Source organism: Panthera pardus, unplaced genomic scaffold (assembly GCF_024362965.1).
Source record: "Panthera pardus isolate Hobbes unplaced genomic scaffold, ASM2436296v1 HiC_scaffold_22, whole genome shotgun sequence".
Lineage (NCBI taxonomy): Eukaryota > Metazoa > Chordata > Mammalia > Carnivora > Felidae > Panthera > Panthera pardus.
In genome coordinates, this window is record NW_026526788.1 from 36,329,915 (window position 1) to 36,335,914 (window position 6,000).

The following is a 6,000-nucleotide window of genomic DNA, read 5'->3' on the forward strand; positions in this document are numbered from 1 at the left end:
ATCCAAAGTCCTAAAGCCAGGTACTCAGAGCTCCTAGGAGCTCTGCAATGTGGCTGAGCATCACTTTCCCATTCTCTATAAGATGTTCATAACTCTTTCATGACCTGTGAAGCATACAGATTGGGTAGGGGAAATCAGCCAGGTGTTCCTTCTTAAAATCCTTCAGTGGCCCCCTATAGTAATAATCCAGGTGACAGGACAAGCAGAGTGAACAGATAAATGAGAATGCTGCTCTAAAGACACTGTCCCTATATAGTGAGGTAGACTAATTGGCCTAGGGAATTTAGACAGGAGAGATATGGGAGACTATGCACGAAAGCCCTCCCCTCCCCCCAAATTTATAGTATTTTATGTTTCAGTAAAAAAAGGATACAAATATATTTGTTAAACTCAATGTCTGGGTTTAAAAAAATATTAAGGAAGCGAGGAAGGAAGAAAGAAGGGTAGCAGGGAGAGAGGGAGGGAGGAAGATTAAAAGGGAGGAAAGGAAGGTAATTCACGAATTTCGTTATATATTAGGACTTTTTAATCTATTAAATGACAACAACCATGACCCTATTTGGAATACCCTAGAGGTTGGGATCAGTGCAGGGTTCCCGGAGACTGTGCAGCTGGCAGGATTACTAGCAGCTCAGGAATAAGCATGAAAGGACAAGCAATGGATCATGCTGGATACTTGCCTCCCAGCAGGCAGTTTGGGGACATGTGTGCATGGAGAAACAGAGGATGAGGAGGACCCTGAGCTTCTGGACTCTAAGGACAAGTGTGGACTGGATTGTAGATAAATATTACTTAGCTCTTTCAGAGTCTTTCATAGAAGATCTGGGGTGGGGCAGAATGAATAGCACACCAGGCTCAGAATCCTGGCCCTGCCTTTACCTGCATGCTAATTTCTCAGGGCCTCAGTTTCCTTGTCTGCACATAGGCATGATGAAAAGGGTACCTATCACACAGGGTAGTTATGAGTGTTGCATGAGATTAAACCTGCGACCTAAGACCATAAATGCTAGTGGGTCCTCAGAACCACTTGTGGAGCACTGTTTGGGTGCTCCCAGTCGCTCTGAGCCTGTCTCTCTCTCCTACCTGTCCTGCTTTTCTAAAGCTCTTCCTCTTCCCCTGCAAACTCTGCATGTCCTCGGCTCTGTGCTAACGAGGGATTTTCTTCAGCGAGAATTGATTAAAATGTAGTGGCATACCCTCATTTTGCGTCACCATGTGTGTGACTAATAGCCACGGAATTCATGCCACAGATAAATAATTGGCCCTTCAGCCATCTTCCATGTCTTCGGAGACGCACAACCACGATCTATCACAGCCGCAGACATCTCAATGAGCATCATCTCCAGATCATAATAGATCATGTTACATTTGTATATGTTCAGGAACATAATTTACTATTAAACGGGGCCAAGATCAGCACCAAAGAAATTATCCTTCCGCGGGGGCGGACTCTTCAACTGCATTATATGCATGCTGTGGTTTTTAAAATATTAATTATATTGTAAACTAAAGGTTTACTTTATGTATCATAAATCTGGATGTCCCTTCTTTCTGTGTGCCCAATAAATATACTTCTCATCAACTTTTAATTATGCTGTTTGCATTATTCTGTCCTGAGGATGAGAGTGCAAGCTAAATCATGGCCTTCTAATGTGGACTACAGCATAAGTTTAGTTAATTAAACCATATATTTTATTAGTTCTTGCACCTCCATCTTGTAAAACCATGCATTATTATGTTGCAGGTGGGGGGGGGGGTACAGAATAACATAGCAAGTGTCTTGTTTATTATTATTATTATTTATTCTAAAGATTCAGATAATTAAGGAAAAACTGAATTGTTTTATTTCTGTGTGGTTCTGCTGCCCTCTAGACTGGGGGCATACTGTCGCTCCAACAGCAGGGGAGGGGTAGAATTGTTATCAAAGGGCCAGGCCACAGTTTCGACCCCAGTTCCAGAGCCAGTGATGGAAACCCAAGCATGTAGTAGGCTGCAAGCAAAGACCAGCTCCCAGGCAGCCCCATCCAACCCAATGCTTTTCTTCCTTTATTGTGTTCCCAGGCAAGTGGCCTTTGGAGTTTAGGCCTATTTCTCTGTTCTTTAATTTATGCACAGAATAGTAGGAGATTGAATATGCAATAATTCTTATTCTAAGTTTTAGAGAAGTTGGCTGTGGGTGCTAGAATGGAAGTCTGAGATGTCCCTGAAGGCAAGAAGCTTGAGAAGAGGATGAAGCGATGGAGACACTCAAAGCCTGTTTGGGTAACACTGCAGGCCTGCCCCTGCATCACAGTTCACAAGGTACTGACAAAGAAAAGCTTAGGAGCCAAAGGAAATCGAGTAGAAGTCCTACTCCACCACTTCCTAGCCATGTGACCGTGCGAAAATGGGGTACATAAAACTATCCCTTCAAGCTATTGTGATAATTAAGTGATATATAAGTGCTTAACACAGTACTGATATAAACTAAATGTGTGACAGCAGGGGTTACCTGTTGCTGCTACTAGTGCTGCTGTTATTCTTGACATTCTCAAGGTCTGGCAGGTCTGATGAGTGGATGCACAGCACTGACCTGTGCTGCAGCCCCAGGACGCCAAACCTGTAGGCTCGGTCAATGGCTATACCACAACACAGCTTGACTCAAGCCACTCCTGAGTAAAGGCAACTGGCACTAAGAGCTAAAACTGTTTCTGGAAAATTCTCTATTCTCTCATGTCCCCACGTTGACCACGGAGTTGTAGTGTCCTGTAGGTCCCAAATGCTCCCTCAATGCACCCCTTGGCATTGTCTCTAGCCATTCCTTTGGATGTCCCGTCTGGACACATATGCCCAGGTGCCCAATGCCCTGTGCCTCCAATCCTCTGCAGAGGCAGAAAGAGACCATGCACACAGGTGCAGGTGACTGCCACGCCATCCCCTTCAACAGCGAGAGGGCCCCTAAGGCATGGGACCCTTTCAGTTCCTGCTCCTTTATTAATAATTCCCAAGGAATATACTGGCTTTATCAGCTTCCTTGTTCTCTTCCCCTGCCCCCAACCAAAAAAATAAATAAAGAGCAGAGGCAAGATCTGTTTTATTTCAACTTTTAAAGGCCTTTGAAGGCACAGCTATTTGAGCACCAAAAAAAAAAAAAAAAAAAGCATTTTGTTTCCTAACTGCTGCTCAGGTGGTGAAGCCCCCCTAGTCCTTTCCACAGAGTGGGGAGGGGATGGGGCAGTTATGTTTTGTGGTTGGCTAAGGTCCTTCTCCTGCACTCCCTTGGAGGGTCTTCAAGTGTGCTGCCCTCCAGGACAGAGTCCACAGCAGAGTTTGCAATAAACAAAGACAGTGAGTCAGGGCTGGCATCGGGGTTGACTGTAAGTGCCTTTGCCCATGGCTCCCTCCCCGACGGGAGTGTGGGTGGGGACACTGGAAGGAACTCCCAGAGGAAGACTTCTTGCCTATAATGGATCCCATATGCCAAGGGCTGAGTTCTGATATTCTCCAGTCCTGAAGCACCTAGGCTTTGATTTTTATTTTATTTTGGATGGGTGGAGGGATAGAATCATTATGCTTGGGCCTCAGATCTCAAGTTGACAGTTTGGCATTAAATAAAGCATTAAACATAAATGTTAATTTTTTTTCCAGTGTGCTTGCGTGTGGTCTTACCTCCTCCTTCTGCCTTATGGCTCTCAACTCCCTTTCCTGAAGACTTTCTTTATCTATCAGTTTTAAAATTACAGAGAAGTTTATGCTCTTAAACTATGAGAATGTAATTAGCCTACCCTGATCTGAGGATACCAAAGGGAGGCTGACATTTTCCATAATTTATCGTCCTGTGGAGGGGGTAAAGCTGGAAAAGATAGGAGGACAGAAGAAGGTAAAGTACTTCGATGGAGGTCCCACATCCAAGGGTAAACATTTACTAGTCCAATTAGGGAATTGACAGCATAAATATCTAATTTGGGAATTTTCTGTCTTGAACTAAATGTTACATGGGCTCCTCCCTTTTCTGTTGCTATTTTGTAGAAAGAAAAGCAAAGAAACTTTCAGCAAGATCTAGCCTGTTGACAAATGGAAATCCTCTACTATGTTCTAAAAGTTTCTAACTCCAACGGCCAAGCAAGGACTCCCTTGGCTCTATTTTTACAACCTCATTTCAAACTCACACCCCTTCATGAGTCTAAAGAATTCCAATAATCTGAGGCTACAGGCAAAGAACTTCTGAGAGAATGTAAGCTTGAACTATCATAGACTGAAAAGCTCCACAAACTATTCTGTACTTGACGAATCCAAGAGGACCCGGATAGAGCACAGACCTGGAGTGTTTCGTGTTTGATCTGATGGACTCTGCATCTCCCTCAGGACAAAGGGGCTTTGCAGGAAAGCAGAAGCCAAACTGAATTCCAGATGGAAAGGAAACCCAAGTGTCACCCTGGGATGCCGACGGTCTGGTTTAGTCATTAAGAATGCCACAGCTAACAAAAAGCTTCAATCTGAGCCGTTAAGAATTTACTAGTTTTGTCTCTCAACCCCTACCGCGGGAGACCCCTGAACTTTTATTTTCCTTCGAGGCCGTCCTGGGTTTTCTTCTTTAACATTGTCCCTGATTTATGGTATGTCCACATTTCCCTGGATAGTACCATCTTTTGAGTTATACATCATCAGAGTGACTCATTCTGATGATGTATGGCCCCAATACATCATCAAAGCTCCTTGCTCTGCCGTTGCACTAATGATATGTTAGTGTAATACATCACCGGGCTGAGCTGCAGCGGTGATGGATGGCACTGAGGGTGATGGGAGCCCATGGAGAGGGAAGCTGAGGAGCAGGCTCTGGATATGAACAGGAGGAAAATCAGTCAATCCCAAGTCTACTTCCCTTCCTGGTACCAATGTCCATATTGAATTAGTACTGTGATATGCGTCCTGCAACCTTAAAGAAACACAGAAGTATGCATTATCCCCAAAGGAGTGTGAGCTTGAAGATCACTCACAGATCATAGGTGCCTTAGAGGTGATGTATGTATGGCCATAATTAAGAGGTAGGAGAAATCCATTGGCTTGAACTAGGGCAGTGAGGAGCAAAACAGAAGGTAGGCTCTGGATAAGGGCTTCTTCAGCAGGAGGGAAGTTGAGTGTTCATAGAAAAATGCAGGGATCAGAAATCTACTACTTGGGTTCATAACTGTCCAGTTGATTTTCGATGGGAATTCTCCCATGATTTCTCAGCTGCTTTTCTCTCAGACCACCTTTCTGTCTGATTACCCCTGCCCAGAGTTGTAAATGTTCACCTTAAAGGAAGTTTGAACTGTGAGCATTTGTTGATGGGCAGATCCACGTGCTACACTGAACTCATATGTCCTATTAAATAATTGGGACTCAGTTTCCTTGTCTGTAAATGGGGATAATAAAATAACCTACTTCACATAGATGTTCTGAGGACTATGGCAGTTAACAACTCTGAAGTACCCAAACAGGTTATGAAAGGAACACTCACAAATGCTAGCTATTACTAGAACAGCTTCTACTACATTGCTACTACTGTTGCCACTATTAATACCAACATCTCCGGCTCTCTTTAAAGCTGGACTTCCCAGTATCACTCTCCACCCTCCAGAGTGCTGTGTGTTCCATCTGTTGCTTGGAAGGTGCCAATGTACATGAGTATATTAAAACAGCTGAGAGATTCTGCAGTTAAGAAAACAAAATGCTACTTCTAATTCCAGTGTAAAATGGACTAGGTACTCTGGCAAATCCACCTGCTAAAATACACCCAGAACTGGAAAATTACCGCAAATAATTGTTTATCGAGCTGAAATTCCTATTACATAAAATTAACCAGTTTACAATACAATTCAGTGACAGTATATTTTCAATACCACCTCTATCTGGTTCCAAATTTTCATCATCCCAAAGAAAATCCTGTTCTTGTTAAGTATTCATTCCTCATTCTCCCCTACCCCAACCCCTGGCAACCACCAATCTTCCTTCTGTCCCTGTGGATTTAACTATCCTGGA